A 22,463-nucleotide genomic window follows, 5' to 3' on the forward strand; every position below is an offset into this window, starting at 1 on the left:
TGACGAGAGGTCAACTTCGACACTCACTATGGGTCAATAATATAAAGACAAAGATATTTAAATAAACATGGTTTATGTGAATAGCAATAATTTCCTTAACAAGCAGAAATAAATAATTCTTTCATAATTTAATAATTTTCAATAAATCGCTTATCTTCACAAGCTGCAATAAAATGTCAAAGCATCGTGTAATTGTTATTATTAAGCACGATTTATACCGAGGTCGTACGGCCTGATCCAGAGTGACATTTACACTGCTGAGGGATGCGCAACACGTTCCATAGATGCATCTATCTACTACCGAGGCGTTCGGCCCGCTCCACAAGAATAGAAGGATATTTTATAAGAAATTTCAACATTGATGAGCTCGCAGTAGAAATGAATGCCCTTGGGACTTAAGGGACTCAGGAAGGAACTAATTATAGACATTCTAAACTAGATTTTCATTGCTATTTGCCACATGATATTGCAAGAGAGTAGTTATTTTGATCTTTTTCCATTCTAAAGCAAACTTGGCAAATAAAATAACTTTGATGTTTGTTCTAATACATGACTCGATGCAAATATAAATAAGGGTCAATTCTTCATGGGTCACCAGAAATAGGAAAAGCACTAGCAGAGTGATTCTCTATGCAAAAGTTTTTCTTGTTGAATCAATTTGGATAAAGTTGGAACATTGTCGAATCCAATTACAGAAGAATAACAAAAACAATAAAATTATAGAGTCCAGTGCAATTTTTATTAACGTGATAACAGAAGAACATAAAAACAGTGAAATAGAATATCATGTCCAACATGTCTATTTATTAAAAGTTCATATTTTCTAAAGAAACAGAACAAAAACTATATATTGTTATAAATAAAGATATTAAAGTAAAGACAAGTATAGAGAGAAACTAATATATTATTCAAGCTTCAAACTTATGTACATAATTAACTGAAATCTCTTTTATTTATAAAAGAAAGTAAGCTGATGTGTAAGTTGTTTCTGCAAGCTACTATGTAAGCTGCTACTGTACCAGATATAGATAAAATTTTACCGGGGGTAATTTTTATCCATAACGGGATACCGAAAGGATAAGCTCATTGTACTAGATATAGATAATCTTCTACCGGGTGTGATGTTTATCCATAACGGAGTACCGAAAGGATAAGCTCATTATACCGGATATAGATAATCTTCTACCGGGGGTGATATTTATCCATAACGAGGTACTGAAAGGATAAGCTCATTATACCAGATATGAATTATCTTCTATCAGGGGTGATGTTTATCCATAACGGGGTACTGAAAGGATAAGCTCATTGTATCATATATAGATAATCTTCTATTGGGGGTGATGTTTATCCATAACGGGGTACCGAAATGATAAGCTTCTTCAGGAGACTTATTTCCAATAGAGTGCTAAATAGATAAACATATTTACGGCGGAGTCTCATATAGATAAGTTTCTTTAGGAAGCTTATTTACAACGGAGTACTAAATGAACATCCATAGTATAATATATTTATAACATATATCAATATGTTTTTGAAATGATATTCCTCCTGTTAGATTAGTTAAGTGTTTGATGGGAGTATTTCAGAGAGGTTGTTTTGTGTTGAGAAGTATATACATTGTAGAGTTAGTTGGACTGTTAGAAGTTAGTTAGTGGATTAGTGTACAGCTTGTCAACAACTATTATTTTATTATTAAGCAGTTAGTAGTTAGTGATAGTATGTGTATATATATATATATATATATATATATATATATATATATATATATATATATATATACATGTACAGTACATGTTTATGGATGAGATTCGATATTTCCTAAAGGCAGCTCTCTTTCTCTCTCCTTCCTCCTTTGTTTCATCTCTGCTTCTCCAATGGTTGTGCCTCTTTAACATGGTATCAGAGCTCGACTCAACTCCGGCGAGTTCAACAATGGCACACTAGTGAGAAAAAAGTACAATTGAGCTACTCGAATCCATAACTTGCTTCAAATTACAGCGGAAGATACAACTTCTTCTCAAGCTTGGGTTTGCTGATTTTGAGCAAATTCAACAACTTTTCTGAGTTCCTGCAACAATTTGAGTGTGTAATTTTCTTCCATTTACAAATCTACGAAGTTACTATGGAAATTAATGAAAATGAATCTGCTTCGACTATTGTTACATTGCCATCAGCAGATACTCAGAATCTCGATTTAATTAATCACAATCATCCTTTGTATATTCATCCTTCTGACACTCAAGGTGTTGTCCTTATCTCGTTTCAACTTCGAGGTTCAGAAAACTATTCTCTTTGGAGTAGATATATGAAAATTGTGTTGCATGGCAAAAACAAGTTAGGTTTTGTGCTAAGAACCTGTAGGAAAGAGCTACATGATGCAAGTCTTCATGAACTCTGGGATCGATATAATACTATTATTCTGGCATGGATAATGAACATTGTTGCTCCTAATATACTGAGCAATGTGATCTATGCATGTAATGCACACAAGGTCTAGGAAGATCTTTGTGAGAGATTTGATAAAGTGAATGCTTCTAGATCATTCTACCTTCACAAGGAAATTGCAAAGTTATAATGATCCGGCTTGTCGTTTTGAGTAATTACTCTCCTCTTTACTATTTGAAGTCTCGAATAGCTTCATATGATGTATTATGACTTGTATGCAAAAATTGAGGTCAATCGGACTTGTTTTGCTATATTTCGACATCGATTCTTCAAGAATACGTGGTATCCTATTAAGCAAACGAGCTCCAAATTCACTTTTGATTGAAGCATTAGATATGTATTGAAAATTTAGAGCCATAGCAAAAAGAATCGTCGAATTCGGACATCGTATGAGAGAGTTATGCCCATTTCTTATCGGAAAAGATTTTCCGTCGCCACGAGCGCCCAGGGTAGCATGGGGCGCTAGCCCTGGTTCTGGGAATTTTTGGGTACTGGAAACTGCGCCACAGGCAGCGCCCCACGCTATATGTGACGCTCAAAAACACCAGATACTCTATAAACATGTTTTTTCACCATTTTTGACAAAAAATAGAGTTGGGAGCTCGGTTTGAGCGATTTTTGGGCTATTTTTACGGGTAAACATTGGGGTAAATGTTCCTTATCCTATATTGATTATATTTTATAATTTTATACTCATTTATATCATGAATCCGTAAATTTATGGAAGAAAATCAGATTTTTGTAAAATCTTCCAAAATATAAAATGAAGATTTGAAGGTCAATCCGATATCGGAATTCGATAAAATTGGCATGGGTGGACTCGTAATTGAATGAGTTGTCGGATTTTGTGAGTTTTGTCGGATTCCGAGACGTCAGCCCCACGGATAATTTTTGAGTTAAATTTTGGATTTTGTTAGAAAATTAGTATTTTTATTTGGAATTAATTTCTGTAATTAGTATTCACTGAATTGAATTAATTTGTTAGATTTGAGATGTCCGGAGGTCAATTCAAGCAAGAAAGCAATTTTTGAAATATCGGCCTAACTTCAAAAAGGTAAGTATCTTGCCTAACCTTGTGTGGAGGAAACTACACCTTAGGATTTGAGTCATCTATGTTGATTGTAGTCTGTGTACGCGAGATGACGAGTGCGTATTCGAACCTATTTGTGGGAAGTTAGCCTTTTAGGGTTCTTAGGTCCTTATATTCACCGTGTATGAAGTTGTTCTTGATAAGTTTAAGTCCCTATTTGCTAGTTTCACCTCTACATGATTTGATTAGAGATAATTGCTTTAGGATTCATCCTTACTGTTAATTGAAATTATTATTATCTCATTCTATAATTGTTTAATCTTAATTGGATTTATGATTATCTTTTTCTGCTTACCCTTACTTGAATTGTTGAATATCCCTCGTAATTGCTCAACCTCAAAAGGAGTTTAGATAACATATATCTTAGTTGACTTGCCTTTATTTGAAACCATTTGACTCGTGTTGGCTTCTTATTGTTGACTTCAATATTGTGAAATCGTTGCTACATTTGTTTTGTTTTGTTTTCCCTTGTTAAATTGTTCTCCTTGTGCCTAGCATTCTTTAGTGTGGTTATTCCTTGTGAATGAGTTCTACCGTTCTTGTGATTTAAATTCTTGAGTTGATTCGCTCGCCGTACTTTGCATTTATGTCATTGTTGCTTTTGTACTTGCTGTGGTGATGTACGATCTTTCTGTCGTGTTATAGTTGTTATCTCTGTTGTTTGTGCTGCATATTTATTTTGGGACTACGAACGTAATACGGGAGATCCCCCAGCACTGTATATTTATTTTGGGACTACAGACGTATTCCGGGAGATCCCCAGCACTGGATATTTTAATTGGGACTACGGACGTATTCCGGGAGATCCCCTTGTCTTGCATATTTACTTTGGGACTACGGACGTATTCCGGGAGATCCCATATCTTGCATATTTACTTTGGGACTACGGACGTATTCCGGGAGATCCCCCGTACTGCATAATTAATTCGGTACTATGGAACAGTATCCCGTAGATTTCCCCTGTGGTTATATCTGTGTTCGGAGCTGCTAATCTTATATGCTTAGGTGTCACAGGGTGACTTATACTCGAAGGATATATATTTGAAAGGGTTATACTTGAAAAGTATTTATCTTGAAGGAACTATGTTTGAAGGCTAATTATTTGAAAAGTTCATATTTGAAAGTCTTTTATCTTGAAAGAACTATATTTGAAAGATATTTATTTGAAGGAAGTATATTTCAAAAATAATTTCATATTGGAAAGGAATATATCCTAAAGATCTCAATTTAAAATAAAAACTTACGGGTGAAAGTTTACACTTGAAGGATTTGACTAATTTATTGGGGTTTGTTGGCTGAGACCTGATGTGAAAACTATTACAGTTGCTGAGTTACTACTTGCCTTTACTATATTGTGATTTTCGGATTTGGGTTGTGTTTTCGTTCATTCTTCTGTGTCTTATTCTGGTGTTCCGCTGTTACTTGCTATTTTTCCTTCCTTATTGCAGTTGCTATGTCGTTAGCCATATCGCGGGGTCCTTAGATAGATGTCATGTTCTGCCATCCCTATACTTATGCTTATTCAGTTTATTAGACCAGTGGGTCTCTTGACTAGTCCTCGTCACTACTTCACCGAGGTTAGTCTTGATACTTACTGGGCACCGCTGTGGTTTGCTCATACTACACTTTTGCACATTTTGTGCAGATCCAGGTGTCGATCATTAGTAGTTGTGTGGATCCTTGCTGAGGAGACTCAAGGCAAACCTGTCGCTGCGTTCGCAAGCTTCGGAGTCACCTTCCTATTTTGTAGTCATATTGTTTACTTTATTTCAAACAATTATTTAGAAAATTATAGTAAACTTTATAGAGCTTATGACTTGTACTACCGGTTTTGGGAAATTGTAAATTCTGTAAAGATTTCAAAATCGAGACGGTTAGATTTCCTTTATTATTGTTGTTATTCAGTAAATAGTAGGCTTACCAAGTCCCTAAGACTAAGTGCCATCACGATACCTAACGGAGGGAAAATTGGGTCGTGACAAAAGCTAACTCAAAACCTGCTAACTGTATCTGAATATTTCTCGAAACTTAGGGAGTTATGGGATGAATATGAAGCCTTAGCTTCTCCTCCCTCATGTGGATGCCCTGAATCCAAGCAACATGCAGAACACTATCAACTAAAGAAATTGTATCAGTTTTTGACTGGCCTAAATGACCCCTTTGATAATGCTAAAGATCTGATTCTTATGATTCGACCACTTCCAAATGTCAATCAATTGTCTATGCTATGGTAGTTAATGTTAAAAGTGAAAGGAAAAATAATGCAGCTCTGAGTGCTGACATTGGTGATTCTGCAGCACTGATGAATAAGGCTAACTGTCACGAACAAAAATCTCACCCGTCGTGATGACGCCTATCTCGATACTAGGCAATCCGTTAATGTCACTAAACCACAATTTCTTTTATGTCTGAAAATATAATATTTAAATACAATACTAAATCTCCCAAATACAAATACGAACACTCCCTCAAACCTGGTGTCATTGGGTACATGAGCATCTAATATGAATACAAATCTGGAAAAGTACGGTCTACAATAGTCTAAGACCAAAAGTACAGTAATACAGAGATAGGGAAGGAGAGACAAGGTCTGCGAAACACGGCAGCTACCTCTAAATCTCCGAAAAATTAGCTGTATGGAAGAATCAACACCCGCTATGTCCGGGAATACCTGGATCTGCACACGAAGTACAAGGTGTAATATGAGTACAACCAACTCAGCAACTAACAATTATAAATAAGGAACTGAATATAGTTACGAGCTACACAGTTATGGTTCATTTCCAGTAATCCCAACAAAGAATAGACATGCTATCAAATCTGACAGTTTAATGTCAAATCAATTTTTATGCAGTTCCTGTTCATGTAATCCGTTTATCAACAATTTTTCAGAAATTTCACAACAATGACAGATAGCAACTAAATGCAATAATAAATGGAATTCAAGTACAACCACTCAGAACAACAATCACTCACTGGGCTCTCAGCCTTCATCACTCACTCAATGGGTACCCGCGCTCACTGTGGGTGTACAGACTCCGGAGGGGCTCCTACAGCCCAAGCGCTATAATCTGCACGGACAACTCACGTGCTGCACGAACAACTCATGTGCCATAATATAAATATCTGGATCCGCACGGCCAATTCACGTGCCATAGTATAATATAAGGATCTGCATGGCCAACTCATATGCTATAGTATAATATAAGGATCTGCACGACCAACTCATGTGCTGCACGGACAACTCACGTGCTATAGTATCAATATCTCACATTTAGGCCCTCGACCTCACTCAGTTATAAATCTCTCCAGTCTCTCGGACTCTTAATAATCATGAAATAAGCCCAAACAACAATGATATGATGTATTAATAATAATAACAGACACTGAGATAAAATGTGCAAGTAAAGCCTGAGACTGAGTACATATAGAATTTAGCATGCAATTCAACAAGTACGCGACCTCTGTGGGCCCCAACAGTACTATCACATAGCCTAAGCATGATTTCTAACATGGTTTACAGTCAAATTTTTATAAACACATAGAGAGCATATAGCTAACAACAAATTATTCAACTTTACAGTTTCCCGGGACGGAACAAGTCACAATCCACTCGGTGCACGCCCACACGCTCGTCACCTAGCATGTGCGTCACCTCCAAAATAATCGCATGATACCAAAATCAGGGGTTTCATACCCTTAGGACCAGATTTAAAACTGTTACTTACTTCAAGCCGTGAAATTCTTATTCCGCAATGTCCTTTCCTCGTGAATTGGTCTCCAAACGCCTCGAATCTGGCCATAAATAATTCGTTTCAGTCAATAAAATTCATTGGAATTAATTTCATAAGAAAATAATAATTTTCCATAAAATTCCAAACATTAGCTCAAAAATCGTCCGTGGGGCCCACATCTCGGAAGTCGACAAAAGTTACAAAATACGGAAGCCCATTCAACCACGAGTCTAACCATACCAATTTTACCAAAATCCGACCCCAACTCGACCCTCAAATCTTCAATTTAAACTAAGAGGGTTTTCAATTTTTCCCAACTCAATTCACCAATGAATTCGGGTAATTTAACCAATATTGATTTAAGAACACTTACCCCGTTGTTTCCTCTGAAAATCACCCAAAATCGCCTCAACTCCGAGCTCTAAATCGTCAAAAACTAAAAATGGGACGAAGTCCCATTTTTAGACTTAAACTTACTGCCCAGGCTTTTCTTCTTCGCGAACACGGTCAGTGCCTCGCGTTCGCGAAGAACAAAATAGCTCCTGTCCAAATTCCTCCTTCGCTAACGCGACATCACCACTCGCGTTCGCGAAGCACAAAAATACCACTGCCTCAATGTCTTCTACGCGAACGCATTCAACCCCTTGCGAACGCGATGATTCGTTCCCCCTCACTATGCTAACGCGACATCCCCTACGTCAATGCGTAGACCAATTGCCTGGGGTCCTCAGCTGCTTCCTTTCTTCTTCGCGAATGCGTAACACCTCTCGCGTTCGCGATGCACACACAGTCCACCCTTCGTGAAAGCGTGCTTCTCTTCGCGAATGCAAAGAGAAAATATTTCCAGTCTCTCAGTTCCTCTTCGCGAACGCGAGGCTCCATTCGCGAATGTGATGAAGGAAACCAGATGGTGCATCAGAAAAATTCGAGCAGAGTTTCAAATCAAAAATCCAACTCGTTAACCATCCGAAACTCACCCGAGCCCCTCGGGACCTCGACCAAATATACCAACAAGTCCTAAAACATCATACGGACTTAGTCGAATCTTCAAATCACCTCAAACAATGCTAAAACCATGAATTACACCCCAATTCAAGCCTAATGAACTTTGAAATTTCTAATTTCTACAAATGACTCCGGAACCTATCAAATCACATTCGATTGACCTCAAATTTTGCACACAAGTCATAAAGGACATAACACAGGTATTCCAATTTTCAGAATCAGATTCCGACCCTGATATCAAAAAGTCAACCCCCCGGTCAAACTTCTCAAAAATTAAGCTTTCGGCATTTCGAGCCTAATTCCTCTACGGACCTCCAAATAATATTTCGGAAACGCTCCTAAGCCCAAAATCACCATATGGAGCTATTGGAATAATCAAAATTCAAATCCGAGGTCGTTTACACATAAGTCCATATCCGGTCCACTTTTCTAACTTGAATTTTCAATTATAAGACTGAGTGTCTCATTTCACTCCGAGTTTCTTCCGGACCCAAACCAACTAAACCGCTAAGTCATAAATCAATTGCAAGACATAAATTGAGCAGTAAATGGGGGAACGGGGTTACAATATTCAAAATGACTGGCCGGGTCATTACATGCTCCCCCTCTTAAACAAACATTCGTCCTCGAACGGGTTTAGAATAATACCTGGAGTCTCAAATAAGTGTGGATATTTGTTCCGCATCTCCGGCTCAGTCTCCCAAATTGCTTCTCTGACTAGATGGACTCTCCACTGCACCTTCACTGATGCTATGTTCTTTGACCTCACCTTTCAAACATGCCGGTCTAAAATAGCCACCGACTCCACATCATAAGTCAAATTACCCTCCAGCTGTACTGTACCGAAATACAGAATGTGAGACGGATCCCCGATATACTTTCGGAGCATGGATACATGGAACACTGGATGAACACCTGATATACTAGGTGGAAAAGCAAGTTCATAAGCCACCTCCACAATTTTCTTAAGTATCTCAAAAGGCCCAATATACCAAGGGCTCAACTTGTCTTTTTTCCCGAACCTCAACACACCCTTCATGGGTGAGATCTTGAGCAGAACCTTCTCCCCAACCATGTGAACAACATCACGAACCTTCCTGTCGGCATAACTCTTCTGTCTAGACTGTGTCGTGCGAAGCCGTTCCTGAATTACTTTGACCTTCTCTAAAGCATCCTGAACCAAGTCAGTACCCAATAGTCTAACCTCACCAGGCTCAAACTAACCCATCAGAGACCGACACCGTCTCCTATATAAAGCTTCATACGGAGCCATCTGAATGCTTGACTGGTAGCTATTATTGTAAGCAAACTCTGTGAGTGGCAGAAATTGATCCCAAGAACCCCCAAAATCAATGACACAAGCGCGTAGCATATCCTCCAATATCTGAATAGTGCGCTCAGACTGTCCGTCCGTCTGAGGGTGAAATATTGTACTCAACTGAACCTGTGTGCCCAATTCTCGCTGCACTGCCCTCCAAAACTGTGAGGTAAACTGCATATCCCGATCTGAAATAATGGACACCGGCACACCGTGAAGGCGATCAATCTCGCGAATATAAATCCCAGCCAACCGCTCCGAAGAATAATTAGTACCGACTGGAATAAAATGCGTAGATTTGGTCAACCAATCTACTATCACCCAAACAACATCAAACTTTCACAAAGTCCGTGGGAGTCAAACTACGAAGTCCATGGTAATACGCTCCCACTTCCACTCCGGAATTTCAAGTCTCTGTAGTAATCCGCCCAGTCTATGGTGCTCGTACTTTACCTGTTGACAATTTAAACACCGAGATACAAACCCAACTATATCTTTCTTCATCCGCCTCTACCAATAGTGTTGTCTCAAATCCTTATGCATCTTCGCAGCGCCTGGATGAATAGAGTACCGTGAATTGTGAGCTTCCTGGAGAATCAGCTCACGCAAACCATCTACATTAGGTACACATAGCCTGCCCTGCATTTGTAATACGCCGTTATTTCCAATAGTGACCTCCTTGGCATCACCGTGTTGAACCTTGTCCTTAAGGATAAGTAGATGTGGATCATCATACTGGCGCTCTCTGATGCGATCATATAAAGAAGACCGAGAAACCACACAGGCCAAAACTCAATTCGGCTCGGAAACATCCAATCTAACAAACTGATTATCCAAGGCCTGAACATCCAAGGCTAAAGGCCTCTCTACTACCAGTAAGTATGCTAAGCTGCCCAAACTCTCCGCCTTACGACTCAAGGCATCAGCCACTACATTGGCCTTTCCAGGATGATAGAGAATGGTGATATCATAATCCTTAAGCAACTCCAACCACCTTCGCTGCCGCAAGTTAAGATCCTTTTGTTTAAACAAATGTTGCAGACTCTGATGATCTGTATACACCTCATACTGGACACCGTACAAGTAATGCCGCCAAATTTTCAAGGCATGAACAATAGCTACCAACTCAAGATCATTGACTGGATAATTCTTCTCATGTACCTTTAACTGTCTGGACGCATAGGTAATCACCCTACCGTCTTGCATAAGTACTACGCCGAGACCAATCCGCGATGCGTCACAAAATAGTATAAGACTCTGAACCTATAGGCAACACCAATACTGGAGCTGTAGTCAAAGTTGTCTTGAGCTTTTGAAAGCTCTCTTCATATTCATCCGATCACCTGAACGGAGCACCTTTCTGGGTCAATTTAGTCATAGGCAATGCAATAGACGAGAAACCCTCCACAAAATGACGATAATAACCGGCCAAGCTGAGAAAATTCTGAATCTCAGTAACTAAGGATGGTCTGGGCCAATTCTGAACTGCCTATATTTTCTTTGGATTCACCTTAATACCTTCATTGGACACTATATGTCCCAAGAATGCCACCGAACTAAGCCAAAACTCACACTTAGAGAATTTGGCATAAAGTTTCTCCTCTCTCAGCCTCTGCAATACAATACCCAAGTGGTGTGCTGCTCCTCCTGGCCACGTGAGTACACCAGAATATCATCAATGAATACCACGACAAATAAATCAAGATATGGCCGAAATACACTATTCATCAAATGCATAAATGCAGCTGGGGCATTGGTTAGTCCAAAAGACATCACAAGAAATTCATAGTGGCCATAACGAGTCCTGAATACCGTATTTAGAATATCCAAATCCTGAATTTTTAATTGGTGATACTCAGACCTCAAATCAATTTTGGAGAATACCCTCGCTCCCTGAAGCTGGTCAAATAAATCATCAATACGCGGCAATGGGTATTTATTCTTGATTGTAACTTTGTCCAACTGCCTATAATCAATGCACATCCGCATAGTACCATCTTTCCTTTTCACAAACAGAACCGGTGCACCCCAAGGTGACACACTAGGCCTAATAAATCCCTTTTCAAGGAGTTCCTGATGTTGCTCTTTTAATTCTTTTAACTCAGCTGGTGCCATACGATACAGAGGAATAGAAATGGGCTGAGTGCCCTACACTAAGTCAATACCGAAATCAATATTCCTTTCGGGTGGCATACCCGATAGGTCTGCAGGAAATACATCCGGAAAGTCTCGCACGACCGGTACTGAATCAATAATAGGAGCATATGCATCAACATCTCTCCCAAAGGCCAAATATGACAAGCATCCCTTTCCAACCATACGTTGGGCCTTTAAATAAGAAATTACCCTGCTAGGAATAAGATCTAGATAACCCCTCCATTCAACCTTTGGCAACTGCAGCATCGTCAATGTCACGATTTTTGCGTGACAGTCCAGAATAGCATGACATGGAGACAACCAATCCATACCTAGCATTACATCGAAATCAACCATACCGAGTAATAAGAGATCAACTCTAGTCTCCAGTTCCCCAATAGTTACTACACACGACCGATACACACGATCCGCATTAATAATATCGCCCACCGGTGTAGATACACAAACATGTGAAATTAAGGACTCACAGGGCATATCCAGATAATGAGAAAAATACGATGATACATATGAATAAGTGGAACCGGGGTCAAATAATATAGAAGCCTCCCTGTGGCATACTGAAACTATACCTATGATTACTGCGTTTGAAGCAACAACATCTGGCCTGGCAGGAAAAGCATAAAATCGAGCCTGCCTGCTTCTTGATCGGCCTCCCCCTCTAAGGCGACCCCTAGCTGCATGACCCCCACCCCGAGATGCCAGGGCGGGTGGTATAACTGCTGGTGCTGGTGCCGTCGGTTGAGAACTCTACTGTGAAACCCCACTCAACAGCCTAGGACACTCTCTCTTAAAATGACCAAATTCTCCGCACTCGAAACAACCCTCCCTCTGATGGAATTGCTGCTCCTGATATCCCGAGGGATGACATGCAGAAGCATGTGCGAACGAGGCATGATGAGAACTTTGCACTGAAAGTGCACTGAATGAAGACTGGCCTGAGTGAGCACTGTATGAACCATGGTAGCTGATGCACCACGATGAGCTGGACGACCCGTCTGAGTGTGTCTGTAAGAACGACCCCTACCTCGGTGAAACTTACCCCTTGAAGGAACACCACTGTAATCACCCGGACCACGAGGCCTCTTAGCCTCTCTCTCTCTCTCCACGTTCCTGGCTATGAACCTTCTCTATCTTCCGAGCAATAACCACTACCTCATCAAAAGTAGCACCAGATACTCTCTCCCTAGTCATAAGTAACCGCAACTGATATGTGAGGCCATCAATGAACCTCCTAATCCTCTCCCTATCAGTGGGAACCAACCAGATTGCATGACGAGCCAACTCAGAAAATCTCATCTCGTACCGCATCACAGACATATCACCCTGGCAAAACTGCTCAAACTGTCTGCGCAGCTCTTCTCTACGGGACTGAGGTACGAACTTCTCCAAAAAGACCATGGAGAACTGATGCCAAGTAAGGGGCTTCACCAATAGTTCTACGTCTCTCGCAAGTCTCCCACCATCTGAGTGCAGACCCATAAAACTAAAAAGTAGTGAATGAGACCTCACTGGTCTCCAGAATACCTGCTGTCCGAATCATCTGTTGGCACCTATCCAGAAAATACTAAGCATCCTCTGACTCAGTACCGCTAAAGGGTGGAGGTCGAAGCCTCTCAAATCTCTCAAGTCTCCTCTGCTAATCATCTGCCATAAAAGGAACTACCGGGGCCTGAGCAGCTGCAACCGGTTGGGCTGGTAGTGCCCCCTGTATCTGAAGTCCCTGTACTACCTGGTCTGGAGTACGGGCAATAGGGGTATGAGTACCTCCCCCAGCTTGAGAAGTGGAAGGTGTGTCCTGAGCCAAAACCACCTGAGTAAGACCAGTGTAGGCTGCCAATATCTGGGCCAAAGTCTCGTGAATGCCTGCAATCTCAATGGGCACAACTGGTGCCTGAGCTGATCCTATCAGCTCAACTATATTTGGAATCTGCTCCTGAGCTGGAACAACTAGTGGTACTATAGGTGCTGTTCCAACTGTGGTACGAGCTACACCTCGACCTCTACCTCGGCCCCGACCTCTATCATGACCCCGGCCTCTCGTGGCCCTAACTGGTGGCCCTGGTGGTTGATCGTCCGATCCGGTAGTACGTGACGTCACCATCCGTGAGAGAATAGAATAGCAGAAATTTAGTTTCCAGAATCAACAAATTCGCACAACAGAATACAAGAAAGTGAAATTTTCCTAAGGTTTATGCAGCCTCTCAAAGATAAGTACAAACGTCTCCGTACTGATCTGCAAGACTCTACTAAACCTGCTCATGACTCGTAAGACCTATGTAACCTAGGCTCTTATACCAACTTGTCACGACCCAAAATCTCACCCGTCGTGATGGCGCCTATCTCGATACTAGGCAAGTTGTTAATGTCACTAAACCATAATTTCTTTTATATCTGAAAATATAATATTTAAATACAATACAAAATCTCCCAAATACAAATACGAACACTCCCCCAAACCTGGTGTCACTTAGTACATGAGCATCTAATATGAATACAAATCTGGAAAGGTACGGTCTACAATAGTCTAAGACCAAAGGTATAGTAATATAGAGATAGGGAAGGAGAGACAAGGTCTGCGAAACACGGCAGCTACCTCTGAATCTCCAGAAAATCAGTTGTACGGAAGAATCAACATCCGCTATGTCCGGAAATACTTAGATCTGCACACGAAGTGCAGGGTGTAGTATGAGTACAACCAACTCAGCAAGTAACAATAATAAATAAGGAACTAAAGATAGTTACGAGCTACACAGTTATGGTTCATTTCCAGTAATCCCAACGAAGAATAGACATGCTATCAAATCTGGCAGTTTAATGTCAAATCAATTTTTATACAGTTCATGTTCATATAATCCGTATATCAATAATTTTTCAAAAGTTTCACAACAATGACAGATAACAACTAAATGCAACAACAAATGGAATTCAAGTACAACCTCTCAGAACAACAATCACTCATTGGGCTCCCAGCCCTCATCACTCCCTGGGCTCCCAGCCCTCAACACTCACTCAATGGGTACCCGCGCTCACTAGGGGTGTACAGACTCCGGAGGGGCTCCTATAGCCCAAGCGCTATAATCTGCACGGACAACTCATGTGCTGCATGGACAACTCACGTGCCATAATATAAATATCTAGATCCGCACGGCCAACTCACATGCTGCATGGCCAACTCATGTGCCATAGTATAATATAAGGATCTGCACGGCCAACTCACGTGCTATAGTATAATATAAGAATCCGTACGGCCAACTCACGTGCTGCACGGACAACTCATGTGCTATAGTATCAATATCTCACATTCAGGCACTCGACCTCACTCAGTTATAAATCTCGCCAGTCTTTCGGGATCTCAATAATCATGAAATCATCCCAAACAACAATGATATGATGTATTAATAATAATAACAGAGACTAAGATAAAATGTGCAAGTAAAAACTGAGACTGGGTACATATAGCATTTAGCAGGCAATTCAACAAGTACGCGACCTTTGTGGGTCCCAACAGTACTATCACATAGCCTAAGCATGATTTCTAACATGGTTTACAGTCAAATTTTTATCAATACATAGAGAGCATACAGCTTACAACAAATTATTCAACTTTACAGTTTCCCGGGATGGACCAAGTCACAATCCCCTCGGTGCACGCCCACATGCCAGTCACCTAGCATGTGCGTCACCTCCAAAATAATCGCATGATACCAAAATTCGGGGTTTCATACCCTCAGGACCAGATTTAAAACTGTTACTTACTTCAAGCCGTGAAATTCTTATTCCGCAATGTCCTTTCCTCGTGAATTGGTCTCCAAACGCCTCAAATCTGGCCATAAATAATTCGTTTCAGTCAATAAAATTCATTGGAATTAATTCCATAAGAAAATAATAATTTTCCATAAAACTCCAAACATTAGCTCAAAAATCGTCTGTGGGGCCCACATCTTGGAACTCGACAAAAGTTACAAAATACGAAAGCCCATTCAACCACGAGTCTAACCATACTAATTTTACCAAAATCCATTTTTGAGCTCGGGTAAGGCGATTCTTGGGCAATTTTCACGTGAAAATATTGGGGTAAGTGTTCCTTATCCTATATTGATTATATTTCATGATTCCATACTCATTTATATCATGAATACGTAAAATTTTGGGGGGAAAATCAAATTTTTATAAAATCTTCCAAAAATGAAAATTTAAGATTTGAAGGTCCATTTGACATCGGAATTTGATAATTTTTGTATGGTTGGACTCGTCTCAGAATGGGTGTTCGGATATCGTAAGTTTTGACGAGATTTGAGACGTGAGCCTCCCTGTTAATTTTTAAAGTGAATTTCGGATTTTATCCGAAAAATTAGTAAATTCTTCCTATGATTCGTATTGAGTATATTGAATTGTTTGTGAATAGATTTGACGCTTTTGGAAAAAATTCAAAAGGAAAAGTTGTGGTAGAGTAATTGATCGAAATTGCAAAGTGAAGTAAGTTTCGTGGTTAACCTTGACTTGAGGGAATAGAACCCTAATTTATTTGTTATGTAAAATGCATGTGAACGACGTATAGGCGATGTGACGAGTGTCTATACGTCGTCAAATTAATTGTTTGCATAATTATTTAAAAATAATAAATTGTTCTATGACACTAATTAATTATTATAATATTTGTTTCTCTCCAATTCTTTGTCAAATATTAATTCTTGAATTCCTGCAATAATTGTTACATGCTTATTTGATTTATATGTCTTAATTGTTACTTGACATTTAGCATATTAAATATTAAACTGCCTAAATTCTCTTTGATATCCAAAATAAATTGCTACTTGTCATTGTATGTTTCATAAATTAATTATAATTATTGTATTCTTGTTGTCTTATAGTTTCATATTAATTGTTGTATTTATTGGGGCAATTTCTTTATAAGAATTGGTAAATGAATCTATTGGAGGAGCGGGTTGCATGTCGCAACGGAAATGAAAATGAATATATATTGGGGGATCGGGTTACACGCCGCAACAGACTTGATCAAAAGTCCATATTGGTAGATCGGGTTGCACGCCGCAACAGACTTGATTAAAAGTCCATATTGGTGGATCGGGTTGCACGCCACAACAGACTTGATTAAAAGTCCATATTGGTGGATCGGATTGCACGCCGCAACATAATTGAATATGAATATATTGTGGGAGCGGGTTGCACGCTGCAACGGAAATTGATTGAAATAATAATTGGATATGATTGCTGAATTGACTTCAACTATAAGAATGAGTTACCAGATTTATTTCTATTATTGTGTTTATTACTATTATTGCGTACATGTTAATGTAAGTGACCTGCCTTAGCCTCGTCACTACTTCGTTGAGATTAGGCTCGACACTTACTAGTACATGGGGTCAGTTGTACTGATACTACACTCTGCCATTCTTGTGCAGATTTCGGAGTTGGTCCCAGCTGCGTACCATAGACTTTCTCGGATTTCAGCTACCCAGAGGAGACTTGAGGTATAATTGCACGGCGTCCCCATCTATTTACTTTAGCTGTGTATTTGTTTCAGACAGCTCTATTTTATTCAGACCTTTATTTGTATTATTCTAGAAGCACGTGCACTTGTGACACCTATTCTGGGATGGTATTTAGACACCGTTATTTTATGAATTATTCACTACATTTCAAACTTTACTTCCGCATTTAATTCTTTGTTATTAATAAATCTAAAAATTGTTTTAAAATGGATAATATTATTATAACGTTGGCTTGCCTAGCAAGTAAAATATTAGGCGCCATCACGATCCGAAGGTGAGAATTTCGGGTCGTGACATTTGGTATTAGAGAGCTAGATTACATAGGTCTCACGATTCATGAGCAAGCTTAGTAGAGCCTGAAGGATCGATACGGAGACATCGCTATGAAGTTTAGGAACAATATCACTTATTTCATTACTGATCGTGCGACATTGATTTAGCTTGAAACATATATCTCGTATTCCTTTGTATCTACTCGTGTAGGACATTACACACTCAGTATCAGTTTTGCGTCGATGGTTTGTGATGCCGCAGATGGAAAACGAGGGAGCCAGAGATGCTCAAGCATTGCCTCAACGTATGTTTCCGACTGAAGATGCGGACGCATTGAGAGACCACCCAGTGAATCATGTGGGGTGTGCAACGGACAATGACATCTAGTTGATTTATATGAGCTGTGAAGGTTAATATTGTGGATCATCGGACGTGGTGAACTATGACTTCACGCCGAGTGAGGGGGAGTCCACTATCAATGGATGGATTACGGGGTCATGTGTTATATCAGTTTTGGCCTGAAATGTATATATGTGGTACTGAAAGGTTCCCAAAAAACAAATTACACATGTTTAAGGCCTGAGATTTTGTAGAGGATAAGGTTGGGACTTGCGGTATGTATGCCTGCTTAATAATCATATACTTCAGTACCAAAGGAGTTATAGAAACAACTTTAAATTTACAGAAGGTCTACTCAGCGTGGACGTCATGGTTGCGGATTTTGGGGTGCTTCGGAGGAAGTATAGTGGTTGACGAGATTCTGGACTATGTGGTTCGTTCTAAGAATTGTCTGTATATAGCTCTACTTTTGTGGTCGTTATATATAAATAGGGGTAAAGGTTACCCCAAAGAAGAATCGAAGAGTATGATAAGAAATGGGTCACCTCAACGGTGTTGAGTCAGCATAACAAAAGAAGAAATTGGCCTTGGGAGAGATAATTCTCCACAGGTGTTCTTGGCAAGCCTATGAAGAGGGCAGACCAGCCAATGCAACACCGCCCACTTGGCTCAGTTCTCAGAACTGCTTTTGAAAGAGCTTGTTTCCTAGACTCTCCGTAATGCGTGGCGCATAAGGTTTGAACAGTTGCGTCAGGTCACCATGACCGTGTCAGAATATACCATCAGGTTCAATAAGTTAGTCCGTCATATTCCTACTTTGCTTCTTACAGCCAGGGAGCGAGTCCACAGACTCATTAAAGGACTCAATTATGATCGTAAAATTTTGTACGATTTGGGATTTATAGGCTGATACTTCATTTCCACTAGTGGTAGAAATTGCCAAGATATTAGAACGTGTTCGGGATGAGGAAAAAAAAGAAACTAAGGAGACCAAGATGTCTCGAGGTTCTGGGGATTCGGTGGATTCTACTCTGCGAGTATAAATCATTATGACGGGGGCTTGGGCAGTCGGTCAGCCCAGTTCACACATATGATTAATCGAGGTACTCCAATAAGTTCTTTTAATGCACCACTAACATGAGTTTCTTAAAATGGTTATTCTAGTTATCTGGCACATACTCAGTATGAGAAGCCAAACCCGCAAACGGGTTGTTATGAATGCGGTGATACTAGGCACATCATGAGAAAATTGTCCCAGACTTAGGATAGACATATTTCATCAAAGCACTCAGGCTACGTGCCCATTGCAATTACTACACCATCCACACGACCAGTTAGGGGTGGAGGACAGGCGGGTAGAAGGCCTCCTAGAGGTGGAGGCACAGCCGTTGATATAAATATTTTATGGTATGGTGGAGGTCGCTACATAAGATGGTGTCGCTATAGGTACGACCTCGATTTAATATAAAAGAATAATTTCCTTTACTTGATTCAGTTCTGAGTATCGAGACGAGTCATCCTATTGTGCTCCACTTATGAGCGAGCTTCATAATTCTATAATCTACTTATGTGTTTACTCTTATTGGGAGATTCTATGGAGATAACTACGCCTATCATTCCGTGTTGGTCACTAATAAGAGTTGCGAGGCTAAAGGTGGCTTTTTGGTAATTATTTTGGTAAGTTTTGATGTAATTTCCAGATAATTATTTACAAATTGTGAATTATATGCCCTACCGGTGTGGGGTTCATTATGTGTTGTGATTTTATGTAACCGAAATTATTTAAAAGGAGAAAAAGGAAATTTTTGATTGGCACGATGTGCATATTACTTGTGATTCAGAGCTGAAGATGCCTCACATTTTAATATAAATTGATATGTTTAAATCGGGCTACGAGCTGCGGTGGAAGTTATATAAGGACCAGATCATGTGAGGAAAATTCTTGTGTTTAATTTCTCCCTTGTGAAATTAAATTTGTACTATAGCAATGATAGGAAGTCATGCATATTAGGCTTATTTGAAAATTCTTGTATGAAATTCTCTGTGCATACTTCCCAAATTCGTGTTGTAACTATTGAGTTTTAACCTACGAGGTAGGTGCTCGCCCAGGTGGCATTAAATGTGACTCGTTAATCCGGGTAAATAATTATGAGGTCATCATGCCTCGCATCTCGTTATCAGTATTGTGAACATTTGAAATAACATTTTTGTTAACATGAAGTTAATTTACGATTCTGTAATTGATTATGAACAACTATAGAGACTAGACAGACCGAGAAAGGTGTCCCATTCAGATGGTCAGACGAGTGTGAGTTGAGCTTTCAGAAGCTCAAGACCGCTTTGACTACGTCGCCTGTCACGACCCAATTTCACCTATAAGTCGTGATGGCTCCCAAACTACAGCTAGGCGAGCCAACCAATAAATTAAGCATACATTGATAAAGTTTAAAACCAAGAAAATATAATAAAACCCAAACTCTACCAATGTGTGTGCCAAGACCTGGTGTCACAAGTGTATGAGCATCTAGTAGATTATACAAAACCTCAAATACTGTCTGATATAAAAATAGACAGAATGAAAAAATACAAAGAGAGACACTAGTAGCTGCAGAACGGATCAGAGAAACAGCTCACCACTATGCCCCTGGATAACGTGGGTGCAAGACGATAGGTCTCCCACTAGTACTTGCCTCAGTTCCTGCACAAAAAGTGCAGCAAGTGTAGTATGAGTACGTAAACAACGTGTACCCAGTAAGTATCAAGCCTAATCTCGAAGTAGTAGAGATGAGATGGCCGACTTTGACACTCAATATGGCTCAATGGTAATAATTGAAATACAACTAGGATATTTAAATCAGCATGATTTACAGAGTTTAAAATAATTTATTTAATCAGCGGAAATAATCAAATTTCTTCAAATGTAACAATTCTCAATATATCAATTAAATTCCTTCAATTCAAATAATTTCCAATTTATCAATTAAATATCATTTACAGGAATAACAATTAATTTTTTAACAAGCAAGAATAATAATTCATTAAATTCCAAGGATTTTATTTAAATTTATCAATTAGCTTCGCAAGCTGAAATAAATTATTAAAGTATCGTGTAATTATTAATATTATTAAGCACGATTTCTGCCGAGGACGTACGGCCCGATCCAGAGTGTCGTGTACACTGCCGAGGGACATGCGGCGCGATCCATAGATGCATCTATCCTGCCGAGGCGTTCGACCCGCTCCACAAGAAAGGAGGACATTTTCTTATGTACCTCCGAAAGGAGAGTATATTTATTATAAGATAAATTTGGGAGGAAGAATAATTTCTTTTAACAATTAATTAATTTAAACAGAAAATCAAACATATAAATTTTTCCAACCTTTAATATTTTGATCTAACAATTCACAATATATATATATATATATATATATATATATATATATATCAAATAATATTAATTAAACCAGAAATATAATTTACACAAGTAATTCATGCTTTGAGTCCTTAACTACCCGGACTTTAGCATTAATAGTAGCTATGCACGGACTCTCGTCACCACGTGCGTACGTAGCCCCCCACAATTAGCCTCCCCGCTATTATCAATAAGTATTCAATTTAATCCTTATAGGGTAATTTCTCACTCACAAGAATAGACAATAGACTTACCTCGTCTCAAAGTCCACTTTCCGATTATCGCGTCGCGTAAAATTCTCGATTCAATGCCAAAAAATCTGAAACTATTCAAAAGTTATATAAATAATTAATATATGTTTAATATTTCGAAATTCATCTATTAAATAAATTACCCTATCCAAAATGGTAAAATTACTAAAATTCACCCCGGGCCCACGTGCCCGGATTCTGGAAATTTTCGGATGGAAACGTTGCCCATAATTTCAAGAACTCAAATATATAATTTCTACCCAATTCCATATAAAAATCTAGGTTTTTCACCTAAACCTTTGATTTCTAAGATTTAATAGTTATAATCTACTTATAATCTATGTATTTAAGTCAAGGGGTGTAGAATTAACTTACCTCCAAATTGCTAGTTGAAATCTCCTCTAAAAAAACTCTGAAATCGCCCAAACATGGAAGAAGAATGGGCAAAAATAGTAAAATCCCGTTCTTTTAAGCCTTCTGCCAAACAGGCCTTTCGCACCTGCGGATAGATTACCGCATCTGCGAAAAATCCTCTTAGGTGCGAGTTCCACTTGCCTGGCCAATTTTCGCATTTGCGCACAAAGCTTCGCTCCTGCGCGTTCGCAGGTGCGCAAATCGTCTGCAAATGCGAGGGCCGCGCCTGCGAGCTTTTGTCGCATCTGCGAATCTCACACCTGCGACTGACCAAGTGCAGGTGCAATTCTGACAGTAGCTGGGAGCTTCAGTTTTGGCTCCCAACTTCCAACTTGGTCCGAGCCTAGTCCGATTGACACTCGGAGTCCCCGGGACCCCGCCCGAACATACCAACAGGTTTGAAATCATAAAACGGACTCGCTCGAACACTCGGAATGCTTAAAACAACATCAAATCTAATAATCATACCCTAAACCAAATTGATTCATACTTAAAAATTTCAAGTTCTTCA

Source organism: Nicotiana tomentosiformis, chromosome 4, assembly GCF_000390325.3.
Source record: "Nicotiana tomentosiformis chromosome 4, ASM39032v3, whole genome shotgun sequence".
NCBI classification, from domain to species: Eukaryota; Viridiplantae; Streptophyta; class Magnoliopsida; order Solanales; family Solanaceae; genus Nicotiana; species Nicotiana tomentosiformis.